Source organism: Aphelocoma coerulescens, chromosome 9 (genome assembly GCF_041296385.1).
Source record: "Aphelocoma coerulescens isolate FSJ_1873_10779 chromosome 9, UR_Acoe_1.0, whole genome shotgun sequence".
NCBI classification, from domain to species: Eukaryota; Metazoa; Chordata; class Aves; order Passeriformes; family Corvidae; genus Aphelocoma; species Aphelocoma coerulescens.
Genome location: NC_091023.1, coordinates 906,197 through 921,610, shown reverse-complemented (window position 1 = coordinate 921,610; position 15,414 = coordinate 906,197). Strand labels below are relative to the sequence as shown.

The 15,414-nt window shown below is 62.4% G+C and overlaps 29 non-coding genes across 29 annotated transcripts; all 29 read right to left on the bottom strand.

Annotated features, from left to right (window-relative positions):
- Positions 1-28: 28 nt before the first annotated feature.
- Positions 29-147, bottom strand: LOC138115969 (5S ribosomal RNA). Its single transcript, XR_011153869.1, has one exon. It is a non-coding gene; the product is annotated as a 5S ribosomal RNA (ribosomal RNA).
- A 420-nt stretch (positions 148-567) lies between these two features.
- Positions 568-686, bottom strand: LOC138115968 (5S ribosomal RNA). Its single transcript, XR_011153868.1, has one exon. It is a non-coding gene; the product is annotated as a 5S ribosomal RNA (ribosomal RNA).
- Positions 687-1,291: 605 nt separating this feature from the next.
- On the bottom strand, positions 1,292-1,410 carry LOC138115442 (5S ribosomal RNA). The gene has a single exon (XR_011153355.1). It is a non-coding gene; the product is annotated as a 5S ribosomal RNA (ribosomal RNA).
- A 358-nt stretch (positions 1,411-1,768) lies between these two features.
- Positions 1,769-1,887, bottom strand: LOC138115967 (5S ribosomal RNA). The gene has a single exon (XR_011153867.1). It is a non-coding gene; the product is annotated as a 5S ribosomal RNA (ribosomal RNA).
- A 358-nt stretch (positions 1,888-2,245) lies between these two features.
- On the bottom strand, positions 2,246-2,364 carry LOC138115452 (5S ribosomal RNA). The gene has a single exon (XR_011153365.1). It is a non-coding gene; the product is annotated as a 5S ribosomal RNA (ribosomal RNA).
- A 357-nt stretch (positions 2,365-2,721) lies between these two features.
- Positions 2,722-2,840, bottom strand: LOC138115966 (5S ribosomal RNA). The gene has a single exon (XR_011153866.1). It is a non-coding gene; the product is annotated as a 5S ribosomal RNA (ribosomal RNA).
- A 358-nt stretch (positions 2,841-3,198) lies between these two features.
- LOC138115503 (5S ribosomal RNA) lies at positions 3,199-3,317 on the bottom strand. Its single transcript, XR_011153415.1, has one exon. It is a non-coding gene; the product is annotated as a 5S ribosomal RNA (ribosomal RNA).
- A 358-nt stretch (positions 3,318-3,675) lies between these two features.
- On the bottom strand, positions 3,676-3,794 carry LOC138115965 (5S ribosomal RNA). The gene has a single exon (XR_011153865.1). It is a non-coding gene; the product is annotated as a 5S ribosomal RNA (ribosomal RNA).
- Positions 3,795-4,437: 643 nt separating this feature from the next.
- On the bottom strand, positions 4,438-4,556 carry LOC138115964 (5S ribosomal RNA). Its single transcript, XR_011153864.1, has one exon. It is a non-coding gene; the product is annotated as a 5S ribosomal RNA (ribosomal RNA).
- Positions 4,557-4,914: 358 nt separating this feature from the next.
- On the bottom strand, positions 4,915-5,033 carry LOC138115963 (5S ribosomal RNA). Its single transcript, XR_011153863.1, has one exon. It is a non-coding gene; the product is annotated as a 5S ribosomal RNA (ribosomal RNA).
- A 643-nt stretch (positions 5,034-5,676) lies between these two features.
- Positions 5,677-5,795, bottom strand: LOC138115961 (5S ribosomal RNA). The gene has a single exon (XR_011153861.1). It is a non-coding gene; the product is annotated as a 5S ribosomal RNA (ribosomal RNA).
- A 358-nt stretch (positions 5,796-6,153) lies between these two features.
- LOC138115515 (5S ribosomal RNA) lies at positions 6,154-6,272 on the bottom strand. Its single transcript, XR_011153426.1, has one exon. It is a non-coding gene; the product is annotated as a 5S ribosomal RNA (ribosomal RNA).
- A 358-nt stretch (positions 6,273-6,630) lies between these two features.
- Positions 6,631-6,749, bottom strand: LOC138115960 (5S ribosomal RNA). Its single transcript, XR_011153860.1, has one exon. It is a non-coding gene; the product is annotated as a 5S ribosomal RNA (ribosomal RNA).
- A 471-nt stretch (positions 6,750-7,220) lies between these two features.
- LOC138115959 (5S ribosomal RNA) lies at positions 7,221-7,339 on the bottom strand. Its single transcript, XR_011153859.1, has one exon. It is a non-coding gene; the product is annotated as a 5S ribosomal RNA (ribosomal RNA).
- A 358-nt stretch (positions 7,340-7,697) lies between these two features.
- On the bottom strand, positions 7,698-7,816 carry LOC138115411 (5S ribosomal RNA). The gene has a single exon (XR_011153325.1). It is a non-coding gene; the product is annotated as a 5S ribosomal RNA (ribosomal RNA).
- Positions 7,817-8,174: 358 nt separating this feature from the next.
- Positions 8,175-8,293, bottom strand: LOC138115958 (5S ribosomal RNA). Its single transcript, XR_011153858.1, has one exon. It is a non-coding gene; the product is annotated as a 5S ribosomal RNA (ribosomal RNA).
- A 358-nt stretch (positions 8,294-8,651) lies between these two features.
- On the bottom strand, positions 8,652-8,770 carry LOC138115370 (5S ribosomal RNA). Its single transcript, XR_011153285.1, has one exon. It is a non-coding gene; the product is annotated as a 5S ribosomal RNA (ribosomal RNA).
- Positions 8,771-9,413: 643 nt separating this feature from the next.
- On the bottom strand, positions 9,414-9,532 carry LOC138115441 (5S ribosomal RNA). The gene has a single exon (XR_011153354.1). It is a non-coding gene; the product is annotated as a 5S ribosomal RNA (ribosomal RNA).
- Positions 9,533-9,890: 358 nt separating this feature from the next.
- Positions 9,891-10,009, bottom strand: LOC138115957 (5S ribosomal RNA). Its single transcript, XR_011153857.1, has one exon. It is a non-coding gene; the product is annotated as a 5S ribosomal RNA (ribosomal RNA).
- Positions 10,010-10,367: 358 nt separating this feature from the next.
- Positions 10,368-10,486, bottom strand: LOC138115267 (5S ribosomal RNA). Its single transcript, XR_011153181.1, has one exon. It is a non-coding gene; the product is annotated as a 5S ribosomal RNA (ribosomal RNA).
- A 358-nt stretch (positions 10,487-10,844) lies between these two features.
- Positions 10,845-10,963, bottom strand: LOC138115350 (5S ribosomal RNA). Its single transcript, XR_011153264.1, has one exon. It is a non-coding gene; the product is annotated as a 5S ribosomal RNA (ribosomal RNA).
- A 358-nt stretch (positions 10,964-11,321) lies between these two features.
- Positions 11,322-11,440, bottom strand: LOC138115956 (5S ribosomal RNA). The gene has a single exon (XR_011153856.1). It is a non-coding gene; the product is annotated as a 5S ribosomal RNA (ribosomal RNA).
- Positions 11,441-11,911: 471 nt separating this feature from the next.
- On the bottom strand, positions 11,912-12,030 carry LOC138115955 (5S ribosomal RNA). Its single transcript, XR_011153855.1, has one exon. It is a non-coding gene; the product is annotated as a 5S ribosomal RNA (ribosomal RNA).
- Positions 12,031-12,388: 358 nt separating this feature from the next.
- On the bottom strand, positions 12,389-12,507 carry LOC138115409 (5S ribosomal RNA). The gene has a single exon (XR_011153323.1). It is a non-coding gene; the product is annotated as a 5S ribosomal RNA (ribosomal RNA).
- A 358-nt stretch (positions 12,508-12,865) lies between these two features.
- LOC138115954 (5S ribosomal RNA) lies at positions 12,866-12,984 on the bottom strand. The gene has a single exon (XR_011153854.1). It is a non-coding gene; the product is annotated as a 5S ribosomal RNA (ribosomal RNA).
- A 358-nt stretch (positions 12,985-13,342) lies between these two features.
- On the bottom strand, positions 13,343-13,461 carry LOC138115369 (5S ribosomal RNA). The gene has a single exon (XR_011153284.1). It is a non-coding gene; the product is annotated as a 5S ribosomal RNA (ribosomal RNA).
- A 643-nt stretch (positions 13,462-14,104) lies between these two features.
- On the bottom strand, positions 14,105-14,223 carry LOC138115440 (5S ribosomal RNA). The gene has a single exon (XR_011153353.1). It is a non-coding gene; the product is annotated as a 5S ribosomal RNA (ribosomal RNA).
- Positions 14,224-14,581: 358 nt separating this feature from the next.
- LOC138115953 (5S ribosomal RNA) lies at positions 14,582-14,700 on the bottom strand. Its single transcript, XR_011153853.1, has one exon. It is a non-coding gene; the product is annotated as a 5S ribosomal RNA (ribosomal RNA).
- Positions 14,701-15,058: 358 nt separating this feature from the next.
- LOC138115266 (5S ribosomal RNA) lies at positions 15,059-15,177 on the bottom strand. The gene has a single exon (XR_011153180.1). It is a non-coding gene; the product is annotated as a 5S ribosomal RNA (ribosomal RNA).
- Positions 15,178-15,414: the final 237 nt, after the last annotated feature.

Sequence of the window (15,414 nt, the reverse complement as noted above, 5' to 3'; positions counted from 1 at the left end):
GGCCCAGAGCCCAGGACCCAGCAAAAGAAGCCTACAGCACCCGGTATTCCCAGGCGGTCTCCCATCCAAGTACTAACCGGGCCCGACCCTGCTTAGCTTCCGAGATCAGACGAGATCGGGCGTTCTCAGGGTGGTATGGCCGTAGGCACCCCTCAGCCCCACAGCAGCGCTCTCCAGCACACACCAGCGCCTTCCTGCCCTGCCCCAATGCCCCCCGCACCCGGCACACGGCCGCCAGCGCCACTGTCGGCAGCAACCCAACCTGCAGCCAGACCGAACACCACACAAGCCACTCAAGCTTTTCCAGCCACGCCAACTATGCGAGGACTAACAGTCATGGCCACCAGCTCTGCCCTGCCCTCAGCAACAACAGAACCTGCAGCCAGGAACAAGGCACCTTGTTCCAAAGACCCAGAACAAGACAAGCCACACAAGCCACCGCAGCCATGCAATCCCTCTGAGCCACGCGAGCCACGGCCACTGTTGGCCTCGCCCTTGTGCCCCTTGGAATGGCTGCCCAAGCAAAACAAGGCACCTCTGGCCCAGAGCCCAGGACCCAGCAAAAGAAGCCTACAGCACCCGGTATTCCCAGGCGGTCTCCCATCCAAGTACTAACCGGGCCCGACCCTGCTTAGCTTCCGAGATCAGACGAGATCGGGCGTTCTCAGGGTGGTATGGCCGTAGGCACCCCTCAGCCCCACAGCAGCGCTCTCCAGCACACACCAGCGCCTTCCTGCCCTGCCCCAATGCCCCCCGCACCCGGCACACGGCCGCCAGCGCCACTGTCGGCAACAACCCAACCTGCAGCCAGACCCAGAGCCATACAAGCCACTCAAGCTTTTCCAGCCACGCCAACTATGCGAGGACTAACAGTCATGGCCACCAGCTCTGCCCTGCCCTTGGCAAAAACGGAACCTGCAGCCAGATCCAGAGCCACACAAGCCACATAAGCCACGCAAGCTTCATGAGCATCAACAGTCATGGCCACCAGCTCTGCCCTCCGCAACAATGGAACCTGCAGCCAGATCCAGAGCCACACAAGCCACACAAGGCACATCACCAGTCATGGCCACCATCTCCGCCCTCGGCAACAATGGAACCTGCAGCCAGGAACAAGGCACCTTGTTCCAAAGACCCAGAACCAGACAAGCCACACAAGCCACCGCAGCCATGCAATCCCTCTGAGCCACGCGAGCCACGGCCACTGTTGGCCTCGCCCTTGTGCCCCTTGGAATGGCTGCCCAAGCAAAACAAGGCACCTCTGGCCCAGAGCCCAGGACCCAGCAAAAGAAGCCTACAGCACCCGGTATTCCCAGGCGGTCTCCCATCCAAATACTAACCGGGCCCGACCCTGCTTAGCTTCCGAGATCAGACGAGATCGGGCGTTCTCAGGGTGGTATGGCCGTAGGCACCCCTCAGCCCCACAGCAGCGCTCTCCAGCACACACCAGCGCCTTCCTGCCCTGCCCCAATGCCCCCCGCTCCCGGCACACGGCCGCCAGCGCCACTGTCGGCAACAACCCAACCTGCAGCCAGACCGAGCACCACACAAGCCACTCAAGCTTTTCCAGCCACGCCAACTATGCGAGGACTAACAGTCATGGCCACCAGCTCTGCCCTGCCCTCGGCAACAACAGAACCTGCAGCCGGACCCAGAGCCACGCAAGCCATGCAAGCCCCATGAGCCACCCTCGCCCTTTAGCTCCTTGGCACCGCTGCCCAAGCAAAACAAGGCACCTCTGGCCCAGAGCCCAGGACCCAGCAAAAGAAGCCTACAGCACCCGGTATTCCCAGGCGGTCTCCCATCCAAGTACTAACCGGGCCCGACCCTGCTTAGCTTCCGAGATCAGACGAGATCGGGCGTTCTCAGGGTGGTATGGCCGTAGGCACCCCTCAGCCCCACAGCAGCGCTCTCCAGCACACACCAGCGCCTTCCTGCCCTGCCCCAATGCCCCCTGCACCTGGCACACGGCCGCCAGCGCCACTGTCGGCAACAACCCAACCTGCAGCCAGACCCAGAGCCATACAAGCCACTCAAGCTTTTCCAGCCACGCCAACTATGTGAGGACTAACAGTCATGGCCACCAGCTCTGCCCTGCCCTCGGCAACAACAGAACCTGCAGCCGGACCCAGAGCCACACAAGCCATGCAAGCCCCATGAGCCACCCTCGCCCTTGTGCTCCTTGGCACCGCTGCCCAAGCAAAACAAGGCACCTCTGGCCCAGAGCCCAGGACCCAGCAAAAGAAGCCTACAGCACCCGGTATTCCCAGGCGGTCTCCCATCCAAGTACTAACCGGGCCCGACCCTGCTTAGCTTCCGAGATCAGACGAGATCGGGCGTTCTCGGGGTGGTATGGCCGTAGGCACCCCTCAGCCCCACAGCAGCGCTCTCCAGCACACACCAGCGCCTTCCTGCCCTGCCCCAATGCCCCCTGCACCCGGCACACGGCCGCCAGCGCCACTGTCGGCAACAACCCAACCTGCAGCCAGACCCAGAGCCATACAAGCCACTCAAGCTTTTCCCGCCACGCCAACTATGCGAGGACTAACAGTCATGGCCACCAGCTCTTCCCTGCCCTCGGAAACAAGGGAACCTGCAGCCAGATCCAGAGCCACGCAAGCCATGCAAGCCCCATGAGCCACCCTCCCCTTGTGCTCCTTGGCACCGCTGCCCAAGCAAAACAAGGCACCTCTGGCCCAGAGCCCAGGACCCAGCAAAAGAAGCCTACAGCACCCGGTATTCCCAGGCGGTCTCCCATCCAAGTACTAACCGGGCCCGACCCTGCTTAGCTTCCGAGATCAGACGAGATCGGGCGTTCTCAGGGTGGTATGGCCGTAGGCACCCCTCAGCCCCACAGCAGCGCTCTCCAGCACACACCAGCGCCTTCCTGCCCTGCCCCAATGCCCCCCGCACCCGGCACACGGCCGCCAGCGCCACTGTCGGCAACAACCCAACCTGTCGCCAGACCGAACACCACACAAGCCACTCAAGCTTTTCCAGCCACGCCAACTATGCGAGGACTAACAGTCATGGCCACCAGCTCTTCCCTGCCCTCGGAAACAAGGGAACCTGCAGCCAGATCCAGAGCCACGCAAGCCATGCAAGCCCCATGAGCCACCCTCCCCCTTGTGCTCCTTGGCACCGCTGCCCAAGCAAAACAAGGCACCTCTGGCCCAGAGCCCAGGGCCCAGCAAAAGAAGCCTACAGCACCCAGTATTCCCAGGCGGTCTCCCATCCAAGTACAAACCAGGCCCGACCCTGCTTAGCTTCCGAGATCAGACGAGATCGGGCGTTCTCAGGGTGGTATGGCCGTAGGCACCCCTCAGCCCCACAGCAGCGCTCTCCAGCACACACCAGCGCCTTCCTGCCCTGCCCCAATGCCCCCTGCACCCGGCACACGGCCGCCAGCGCCACTGTCGGCAACAACCCAACCTGCAGCCAGACCGAGCACCACACAAGCCACTCAAGCTTTTCCAGCCACGCCAACTATGCGAGGACTAACAGTCATGGCCACCAGCTCTGCCCTGCCCTCGGCAACAACAGAACCTGCAGCCGGACCCAGAGCCACGCAAGCCATGCAAGCCCCATGAGCCACCCTCGCCCTTGAGCTCCTTGGCACCGCTGCCCAAGCAAAACAAGGCACCTCTGGCCCAGAGCCCAGGACCCAGCAAAAGAAGCCTACAGCACCCGGTATTCCCAGGCGGTCTCCCATCCAAGTACTAACCGGGCCCGACCCTGCTTAGCTTCCGAGATCAGACGAGATCGGGCGTTCTCAGGGTGGTATGGCCGTAGGCACCCCTCAGCCCCACAGCAGCGCTCTCCAGCACACACCAGCGCCTTCCTGCCCTGCCCCAATGCCCCCCGCACCCGGCACACGGCCGCCAGCGCCACTGTCGGCAACAACCCAACCTGCAGCCAGACCCAGAGCCATACAAGCCACTCAAGCTTTTCCCGCCACGCCAACTATGTGAGGACTAACAGTCATGGCCACCAGCTCTTCCCTGCCCTCGGAAACAACGGAACCTGCAGCCGGACCCAGAGCCACACAAGCCACATAAGCCACGCCGGCCACGCAAGCTTCATGAGCATCAACAGTCATGGCCACCAGCTCTGCCCTCCGCAACAATGGAACCTGCAGCCAGATCCAGAGCCATACAAGCCACTCAAGCTTTTCCAGCCACGCCAACTATGCGAGGACTAACAGTCATGGCCACCAGCTCTGCCCTGCCCTCGGCAACAACGGAACCTGCAGCCAGGAACAAGGCACCTTGTTCCAAAGACCCAGAACCAGACAAGCCACACAAGCCACCGCAGCCATGCAATCCCTCTGAGCCACGCGAGCCACGGCCACTGTTGGCCTCACCCTTGTGCCCCTTGGAATGGCTGCCCAAGCAAAACAAGGCACCTCTGGCCCAGAGCCCAGGACCCAGCAAAAGAAGCCTACAGCACCCGGTATTCCCAGGCGGTCTCCCATCCAAGTACTAACCGGGCCCGACCCTGCTTAGCTTCCGAGATCAGACGAGATCGGGCGTTCTCAGGGTGGTATGGCCGTAGGCACGCCTCAGCCCCACAGCAGCGCTCTCCAGCACACACCAGCGCCTTCCTGCCCTGCCCCAATGCCCCCTGCACCCGGCACACGGCCGCCAGCGCCACTGTCGGCAACAACCCAACCTGCAGCCAGACCCAGAGCCATACAAGCCACTCAAGCTTTTCCAGCCACGCCAACTATGTGAGGACTAACAGTCATGGCCACCAGCTCTGCCCTGCCCTCGGCAACAACAGAACCTGCAGCCGGACCCAGAGCCACACAAGCCATGCAAGCCCCATGAGCCACCCTCGCCCTTGAGCTCCTTGGCACCGCTGCCCAAGCAAAACAAGGCACCTCTGGCCCAGAGCCCAGGACCCAGCAAAAGAAGCCTACAGCACCCGGTATTCCCAGGCGGTCTCCCATCCAAGTACTAACCGGGCCCGACCCTGCTTAGCTTCCGAGATCAGACGAGATCGGGCGTTCTCAGGGTGGTATGGCCGTAGGCACCCCTCAGCCCCACAGCAGCGCTCTCCAGCACACACCAGCGCCTTCCTGCCCTGCCCCAATGCTCCTCGCACCCGGCACACGGCCGCCAGCGCCACTGTCGGCAACAACCCAACCTGCAGCCAGACCCAGAGCCATACAAGCCACTCGAGCTTTTCCAGCCACGCCAACTATGTGAGGACTAACAGTCATGGCCACCAGCTCTGCCCTGCCCTCGGCAACAACAGAACCTGCAGTCGGACCCAGAGCCACACAAGCCACATAAGCCACGCCGGCCACACAAGCTTCATGAGCATCAACAGTCATGGCCACCAGCTCTGCCCTCCGCAACAATGGAACCTGCAGCCAGATCCAGAGCCATACAAGCCACTCAAGCTTTTCCAGCCACGCCAACTATGCGAGGACTAACAGTCATGGCCACCAGCTCTGCCCTGCCCTCGGCAACAACGGAACCTGCAGCCAGGAACAAGGCACCTTGTTCCAAAGACCCAGAACCAGACAAGCCACACAAGCCACCGCAGCCATGCAATCCCTCTGAGCCACGCGAGCCACGGCCACTGTTGGCCTCGCCCTTGTGCCCCTTGGAATGGCTGCCCAAGCAAAACAAGGCACCTCTGGCCCAGAGCCCAGGACCCAGCAAAAGAAGCCTACAGCACCCGGTATTCCCAGGCGGTCTCCCATCCAAGTACTAACCGGGCCCGACCCTGCTTAGCTTCCGAGATCAGACGAGATCGGGCGTTCTCAGGGTGGTATGGCCGTAGGCACCCCTCAGCCCCACAGCAGCGCTCTCCAGCACACACCAGCGCCTTCCTGCCCTGCCCCAATGCCCCCTGCACCCGGCACACGGCCGCCAGCGCCACTGTCGGCAACAACCCAACCTGCAGCCAGACCCAGAGCCATACAAGCCACTCAAGCTTTTCCCGCCACGCCAACTATGCGAGGACTAACAGTCATGGCCACCAGCTCTTCCCTGCCCTCGGAAACAAGGGAACCTGCAGCCAGATCCAGAGCCACGCAAGCCATGCAAGCCCCATGAGCCACCCTCGCCCTTGTGCTCCTTGGCACCGCTGCCCAAGCAAAACAAGGCACCTCTGGCCCAGAGCCCAGGGCCCAGCAAAAGAAGCCTACAGCACCCAGTATTCCCAGGCGGTCTCCCATCCAAGTACAAACCGGGCCCGACCCTGCTTAGCTTCCGAGATCAGACGAGATCGGGCGTTCTCAGGGTGGTATGGCCGTAGGCACCCCTCAGCCCCACAGCAGCGCTCTCCAGCACACACCAGCGCCTTCCTGCCCTGCCCCAATGCCCCCTGCACCCGGCACACGGCCGCCAGCACCACTGTCGGCAACAACCCAACCTGCAGCCAGACCGAGCACCACACAAGCCACTCAAGCTTTTCCAGCCACGCCAACTATGCGAGGACTAACAGTCATGGCCACCAGCTCTGCCCTGCCCTCGGCAACAACAGAACCTGCAGCCGGACCCAGAGCCACGCAAGCCATGCAAGCCCCATGAGCCACCCTCGCCCTTGAGCTCCTTGGCACCGCTGCCCAAGCAAAACAAGGCACCTCTGGCCCAGAGCCCAGGACCCAGCAAAAGAAGCCTACAGCACCCGGTATTCCCAGGCGGTCTCCCATCCAAGTACTAACCGGGCCCGACCCTGCTTAGCTTCCGAGATCAGACGAGATCGGGCGTTCTCAGGGTGGTATGGCCGTAGGCACCCCTCAGCCCCACAGCAGCGCTCTCCAGCACACACCAGCGCCTTCCTGCCCTGCCCCAATGCCCCCTGCACCCGGCACACGGCCGCCAGCGCCACTGTCGGCAACAACCCAACCTGCAGCCAGACCCAGAGCCATACAAGCCACTCAAGCTTTTCCAGCCACGCCAACTATGTGAGGACTAACAGTCATGGCCACCAGCTCTGCCCTGCCCTCAGCAACAACCCAACCTGCAGCCGGACCCAGAGCCATACAAGCCACTCAAGCTTTTCCAGCCACGCCAACTATGCGAGGACTAACAGTCATGGCCACCAGCTCTTCCCTGCCCTCGGAAACAAGGGAACCTCAGCCAGATCCAGAGCCACGCAAGCCATGCAAGCCCCATGAGCCACCCTCGCCCTTGTGCCCCTTGGAATGGCTGCCCAAGCAAAACAAGGCACCTCTGGCCCAGAGCCCAGGACCCAGCAAAAGAAGCCTACAGCACCCGGTATTCCCAGGCGGTCTCCCATCCAAGTACTAACCGGGCCCGACCCTGCTTAGCTTCCGAGATCAGACGAGATCGGGCGTTCTCAGGGTGGTATGGCCGTAGGCACCCCTCAGCCCCACAGCAGCCCTCTCCAGCACACACCAGCGCCTTCCTGCCCTGCCCCAATGCCCCCTGCACCCGGCACACGGCCGCCAGCGCCACTGTCGGCAACAACCCAACCTGCAGCCAGACCCAGAGCCATACAAGCCACTCAAGCTTTTCCCGCCACGCCAACTATGCGAGGACTAACAGTCATGGCCACCAGCTCTTCCCTGCCCTCGGAAACAAGGGAACCTGCAGCCAGATCCAGAGCCACGCAAGCCATGCAAGCCCCATGAGCCACCCTCGCCCTTGTGCTCCTTGGCACCGCTGCCCAAGCAAAACAAGGCACCTCTGGCCCAGAGCCCAGGACCCAGCAAAAGAAGCCTACAGCACCCAGTATTCCCAGGCGGTCTCCCATCCAAGTACTAACCGGGCCCGACCCTGCTTAGCTTCCGAGATCAGACGAGATCGGGCGTTCTCAGGGTGGTATGGCCGTAGGCACCCCTCAGCCCCACAGCAGCGCTCTCCAGCACACACCAGCGCCTTCCTGCCCTGCCCCAATGCCCCCCGCTCCCGGCACACGGCCGCCAGCGCCACTGTCGGCAACAACCCAACCTGCAGCCAGACCGAGCACCACACAAGCCACTCAAGCTTTTCCAGCCACGCCAACTATGCGAGGACTAACAGTCATGGCCACCAGCTCTGCCCTGCCCTCGGCAACAACAGAACCTGCAGCCGGACCCAGAGCCACGCAAGCCATGCAAGCCCCATGAGCCACCCTCCCCCTTGTGCTCCTTGGCACCGCTGCCCAAGCAAAACAAGGCACCTCTGGCCCAGAGCCCAGGACCCAGCAAAAGAAGCCTACAGCACCCGGTATTCCCAGGCGGTCTCCCATCCAAGTACTAACCGGGCCCGACCCTGCTTAGCTTCCGAGATCAGACGAGATCGGGCGTTCTCAGGGTGGTATGGCCGTAGGCACCCCTCAGCCCCACAGCAGCGCTCTCCAGCACACACCAGCGCCTTCCTGCCCTGCCCCAATGCCCCCTGCACCTGGCACACGGCCGCCAGCGCCACTGTCGGCAACAACCCAACCTGCAGCCAGACCCAGAGCCATACAAGCCACTCAAGCTTTTCCAGCCACGCCAACTATGTGAGGACTAACAGTCATGGCCACCAGCTCTGCCCTGCCCTCGGCAACAACAGAACCTGCAGCCGGACCCAGAGCCACACAAGCCATGCAAGCCCCATGAGCCACCCTCGCCCTTGTGCTCCTTGGCACCGCTGCCCAAGCAAAACAAGGCACCTCTGGCCCAGAGCCCAGGACCCAGCAAAAGAAGCCTACAGCACCCGGTATTCCCAGGCGGTCTCCCATCCAAGTACTAACCGGGCCCGACCCTGCTTAGCTTCCGAGATCAGACGAGATCAGGCGTTCTCAGGGTGGTATGGCCGTAGGCACCCCTCAGCCCCACAGCAGCGCTCTCCAGCACACACCAGCGCCTTCCTGCCCTGCCCCAATGCTCCTCGCACCCGGCACACGGCCGCCAGCGCCACTGTCGGCAACAACCCAACCTGCAGCCAGACCCAGAGCCATACAAGCCACTCAAGCTTTTCCAGCCACGCCAACTATGTGAGGACTAACAGTCATGGCCACCAGCTCTGCCCTGCCCTCGGCAACAACAGAACCTGCAGTCGGACCCAGAGCCACACAAGCCACATAAGCCACGCCGGCCACACAAGCTTCATGAGCATCAACAGTCATGGCCACCAGCTCTGCCCTCCGCAACAATGGAACCTGCAGCCAGATCCAGAGCCATACAAGCCACTCAAGCTTTTCCAGCCACGCCAACTATGCGAGGACTAACAGTCATGGCCACCAGCTCTGCCCTGCCCTCGGCAACAACGGAACCTGCAGCCAGGAACAAGGCACCTTGTTCCAAAGACCCAGAACCAGACAAGCCACACAAGCCACCGCAGCCATGCAATCCCTCTGAGCCACGCGAGCCACGGCTACTGTTGGCCTCGCCCTTGTGCCCCTTGGAATGGCTGCCCAAGCAAAACAAGGCACCTCTGGCCCAGAGCCCAGGACCCAGCAAAAGAAGCCTACAGCACCCGGTATTCCCAGGCGGTCTCCCATCCAAATACTAACCGGGCCCGACCCTGCTTAGCTTCCGAGATCAGACGAGATCGGGCGTTCTCAGGGTGGTATGGCCGTAGGCACCCCTCAGCCCCACAGCAGCGCTCTCCAGCACACACCAGCGCCTTCCTGCCCTGCCCCAATGCCCCCTGCACCCGGCACACGGCCGCCAGCGCCACTGTCGGCAACAACCCAACCTGCAGCCAGACCCAGAGCCATACAAGCCACTCAAGCTTTTCCAGCCACGCCAACTATGTGAGGACTAACAGTCATGGCCACCAGCTCTGCCCTGCCCTCAGCAACAACAGAACCTGCAGCCGGACCCAGAGCCACACAAGCCATGCAAGCCCCATGAGCCACCCTCGCCCTTGTGCTCCTTGGCACCGCTGCCCAAGCAAAACAAGGCACCTCTGGCCCAGAGCCCAGGACCCAGCAAAAGAAGCCTACAGCACCCGGTATTCCCAGGCGGTCTCCCATCCAAGTACTAACCGGGCCCGACCCTGCTTAGCTTCCGAGATCAGACGAGATCGGGCGTTCTCAGGGTGGTATGGCCGTAGGCACCCCTCAGCCCCACAGCAGCGCTCTCCAGCACACACCAGCGCCTTCCTGCCCTGCCCCAATGCCCCCTGCACCCGGCACACGGCCGCCAGTGCCACTGTCGGCAACAACCCAACCTGCAGCCAGACCCAGAGCCATACAAGCCACTCAAGCTTTTCCCGCCACGCCAACTATGCGAGGACTAACAGTCATGGCCACCAGCTCTTCCCTGCCCTCGGAAACAAGGGAACCTGCAGCCAGATCCAGAGCCACGCAAGCCATGCAAGCCCCATGAGCCACCCTCCCCCTTGTGCTCCTTGGCACCGCTGCCCAAGCAAAACAAGGCACCTCTGGCCCAGAGCCCAGGACCCAGCAAAAGAAGCCTACAGCACCCGGTATTCCCAGGCGGTCTCCCATCAAAGTACTAACCGGGCCCGACCCTGCTTAGCTTCCGAGATCAGACGAGATCGGGCGTTCTCAGGGTGGTATGGCCGTAGGCACCCCTCAGCCCCACAGCAGCGCTCTCCAGCACACACCAGCGCCTTCCTGCCCTGCCCCAATGCCCCCTGCACCCGGCACACGGCCGCCAGCGCCACTGTCAGCAACAACCCAACCTGCAGCCAGACCCAGAGCCATACAAGCCACTCAAGCTTTTCCCGCCACGCCAACTATGTGAGGACTAACAGTCATGGCCACCAGCTCTTCCCTGCCCTCGGAAACAAGGGAACCTGCAGCCAGATCCAGAGCCACGCAAGCCATGCAAGCCCCATGAGCCACCCTCGCCCTTGTGCTCCTTGGCACCGCTGCCCAAGCAAAACAAGGCTCCTCTGGCCCAGAGCCCAGGACCCAGCAAAAGAAGCCTACAGCACCCGGTATTCCCAGGCGGTCTCCCATCCAAGTACAAACCGGGCCCGACCCTGCTTAGCTTCCGAGATCAGACGAGATCGGGCGTTCTCAGGGTGGTATGGCCGTAGGCACCCCTCAGCCCCACAGCAGCGCTCTCCAGCACACACCAGCGCCTTCCTGCCCTGCCCCAATGCCCCCCGCACCCGGCACACGGCCGCCAGCGCCACTGTCGGCAACAACCCAACCTGTCGCCAGACCGAACACCACACAAGCCACTCAAGCTTTTCCAGCCACGCCAACTATGCGAGGACTAACAGTCATGGCCACCAGCTCTTCCCTGCCCTCGGAAACAAGGGAACCTGCAGCCAGATCCAGAGCCACGCAAGCCATGCAAGCCCCATGAGCCACCCTCGCCCTTGAGCTCCTTGGCACCGCTGCCCAAGCAAAACAAGGCACCTCTGGCCCAGAGCCCAGGACCCAGCAAAAGAAGCCTACAGCACCCGGTATTCCCAGGCGGTCTCCCATCCAAGTACTAACCGGGCCCGACCCTGCTTAGCTTCCGAGATCAGACGAGATCGGGCGTTCTCAGGGTGGTATGGCCGTAGGCACCCCTCAGCCCCACAGCAGCGCTCTCCAGCACACACCAGCGCCTTCCTGCCCTGCCCCAATGCCCCCTGCACCCGGCACACGGCCGCCAGCGCCACTGTCGGCAACAACCCAACCTGCAGCCAGACCCAGAGCCATACAAGCCACTCAAGCTTTTCCAGCCACGCCAACTATGTGAGGACTAACAGTCATGGCCACCAGCTCTGCCCTGCCCTCAGCAACAACCCAACCTGCAGCCGGACCCAGAGCCATACAAGCCACTCAAGCTTTTCCAGCCACGCCAACTATGCGAGGACTAACAGTCATGGCCACCAGCTCTTCCCTGCCCTCGGAAACAAGGGAACCTCAGCCAGATCCAGAGCCACGCAAGCCATGCAAGCCCCATGAGCCACCCTCGCCCTTGTGCCCCTTGGAATGGCTGCCCAAGCAAAACAAGGCACCTCTGGCCCAGAGCCCAGGACCCAGCAAAAGAAGCCTACAGCACCCGGTATTCCCAGGCGGTCTCCCATCCAAGTACTAACCGGGCCCGACCCTGCTTAGCTTCCGAGATCAGACGAGATCGGGCGTTCTCAGGGTGGTATGGCCGTAGGCACCCCTCAGCCCCACAGCAGCCCTCTCCAGCACACACCAGCGCCTTCCTGCCCTGCCCCAATGCCCCCTGCACCCGGCACACGGCCGCCAGCGCCACTGTCGGCAACAACCCAACCTGCAGCCAGACCCAGAGCCATACAAGCCACTCAAGCTTTTCCCGCCACGCCAACTATGCGAGGACTAACAGTCATGGCCACCAGCTCTTCCCTGCCCTCGGAAACAAGGGAACCTGCAGCCAGATCCAGAGCCACGCAAGCCATGCAAGCCCCATGAGCCACCCTCGCCCTTGTGCTCCTTGGCACCGCTGCCCAAGCAAAACAAGGCACCTCTGGCCCAGAGCCCAGGACCCAGCAAAAGAAGCCTACAGCACCCAGTATTCCCAGGCGGTCTCCCATCCAAGTACTAACCGGGCCCGACCCTGCTTAGCTTCCGAGATCAGACGAGATCGGGCGTTCTCAGGGTGGTATGGCCGTAGGCACCCCTCAGCCCCACAGCAGCGCTCTCCAGCACACACCAGCGCCTTCCTGCCCTGCCCCAATGCCCCCCGCTCCCGGCACACGGCCGCCAGCGCCACTGTCGGCAACAACCCAACCTGCAGCCAGACCGAGCACCACACAAGCCACTCAAGCTTTTCCAGCCACGCCAACTATGCGAGGACTAACAGTCATGGCCACCAGCTCTGCCCTGCCCTCGGCAACAACAGAACCTGCAGCCGGACCCAGAGCCACGCAAGCCATGCAAGCCCCATGAGCCACCCTCCCCCTTGTGCTCCTTGGCACCGCTGCCCAAGCAAAACAAGGCACCTCTGGCCCAGAGCCCAGGACCCAGCAAAAGAAGCCTACAGCACCCGGTATTCCCAGGCGGTCTCCCATCCAAGTACTAACCGGGCCCGACCCTGCTTAGCTTCCGAGATCAGACGAGATCGGGCGTTCTCAGGGTGGTATGGCCGTAGGCACCCCTCAGCCCCACAGCAGCGCTCTCCAGCACACACCAGCGCCTTCCTGCCCTGCCCCAATGCCCCCTGCACCTGGCACACGGCCGCCAGCGCCACTGTCGGCAACAACCCAACCTGCAGCCAGACCCAGAGCCATACAAGCCACTCAAGCTTTTCCAGCCACGCCAACTATGTGAGGACTAACAGTCATGGCCACCAGCTCTGCCCTGCCCTCGGCAACAACAGAACCTGCAGCCGGACCCAGAGCCACACAAGCCATGCAAGCCCCATGAGCCACCCTCGCCCTTGTGCTCCTTGGCACCGCTGCCCAAGCAAAACAAGGCACCTCTGGCCCAGAGCCCAGGACCCAGCAAAAGAAGCCTACAGCACCCGGTATTCCCAGGCGGTCTCCCATCCAAGTACTAACCGGGCCCGACCCTGCTTAGCTTCCGAGATCAGACGAGATCAGGCGTTCTCAGGGTGGTATGGCCGTAGGCACCCCTCAGCCCCACAGCAGCGCTCTCCAGCACACACCAGCGCCTTCCTGCCCTGCCCCAATGCTCCTCGCACCCGGCACACGGCCGCCAGCGCCACTGTCGGCAACAACCCAACCTGCAGCCAGACCCAGAGCCATACAAGCCACTCAAGCTTTTCCAGCCACGCCAACTATGTGAGGACTAACAGTCATGGCCACCAGCTCTGCCCTGCCCTCGGCAACAACAGAACCTGCAGTCGGACCCAGAGCCACACAAGCCACATAAGCCACGCCGGCCACACAAGCTTCATGAGCATCAACAGTCATGGCCACCAGCTCTGCCCTCCGCAACAATGGAACCTGCAGCCAGATCCAGAGCCATACAAGCCACTCAAGCTTTTCCAGCCACGCCAACTATGCGAGGACTAACAGTCATGGCCACCAGCTCTGCCCTGCCCTCGGCAACAACGGAACCTGCAGCCAGGAACAAGGCACCTTGTTCCAAAGACCCAGAACCAGACAAGCCACACAAGCCACCGCAGCCATGCAATCCCTCTGAGCCACGCGAGCCACGGCTACTGTTGGCCTCGCCCTTGTGCCCCTTGGAATGGCTGCCCAAGCAAAACAAGGCACCTCTGGCCCAGAGCCCAGGACCCAGCAAAAGAAGCCTACAGCACCCGGTATTCCCAGGCGGTCTCCCATCCAAATACTAACCGGGCCCGACCCTGCTTAGCTTCCGAGATCAGACGAGATCGGGCGTTCTCAGGGTGGTATGGCCGTAGGCACCCCTCAGCCCCACAGCAGCGCTCTCCAGCACACACCAGCGCCTTCCTGCCCTGCCCCAATGCCCCCTGCACCCGGCACACGGCCGCCAGCGCCACTGTCGGCAACAACCCAACCTGCAGCCAGACCCAGAGCCATACAAGCCACTCAAGCTTTTCCAGCCACGCCAACTATGTGAGGACTAACAGTCATGGCCACCAGCTCTGCCCTGCCCTCAGCAACAACAGAACCTGCAGCCGGACCCAGAGCCACACAAGCCATGCAAGCCCCATGAGCCACCCTCGCCCTTGTGCTCCTTGGCACCGCTGCCCAAGCAAAACAAGGCACCTCTGGCCCAGAGCCCAGGACCCAGCAAAAGAAGCCTACAGCACCCGGTATTCCCAGGCGGTCTCCCATCCAAGTACTAACCGGGCCCGACCCTGCTTAGCTTCCGAGATCAGACGAGATCGGGCGTTCTCAGGGTGGTATGGCCGTAGGCACCCCTCAGCCCCACAGCAGCGCTCTCCAGCACACACCAGCGCCTTCCTGCCCTGCCCCAATGCCCCCTGCACCCGGCACACGGCCGCCAGCGCCACTGTCGGCAACAACCCAACCTGCAGCCAGACCCAGAGCCATACAAGCCACTCAAGCTTTTCCCGCCACGCCAACTATGCGAGGACTAACAGTCATGGCCACCAGCTCTTCCCTGCCCTCGGAAACAAGGGAACCTGCAGCCAGATCCAGAGCCACGCAAGCCATGCAAGCCCCATGAGCCACCCTCCCCCTTGTGCTCCTTGGCACCGCTGCCCAAGCAAAACAAGGCACCTCTGGCCCAGAGCCCAGGACCCAGCAAAAGAAGCCTACAGCACCCGGTATTCCCAGGCGGTCTCCCATCAAAGTACTAACCGGGCCCGACCCTGCTTAGCTTCCGAGATCAGACGAGATCGGGCGTTCTCAGGGTGGTATGGCCGTAGGCACCCCTCAGCCCCACAGCAGCGCTCTCCAGCACACACCAGCGCCTTCCTGCCCTGCCCCAATGCCCCCTGCACCCGGCACACGGCCGCCAGCGCCACTGTCAGCAACAACCCAACCTGCAGCCAGACCCAGAGCCATACAAGCCACTCAAGCTTTTCCCGCCACGCCAACTATGTGAGGACTAACAGTCATGGCCACCAGCTCTTCCCTGCCCTCGGAAACAAGGGAACCTGCAGCC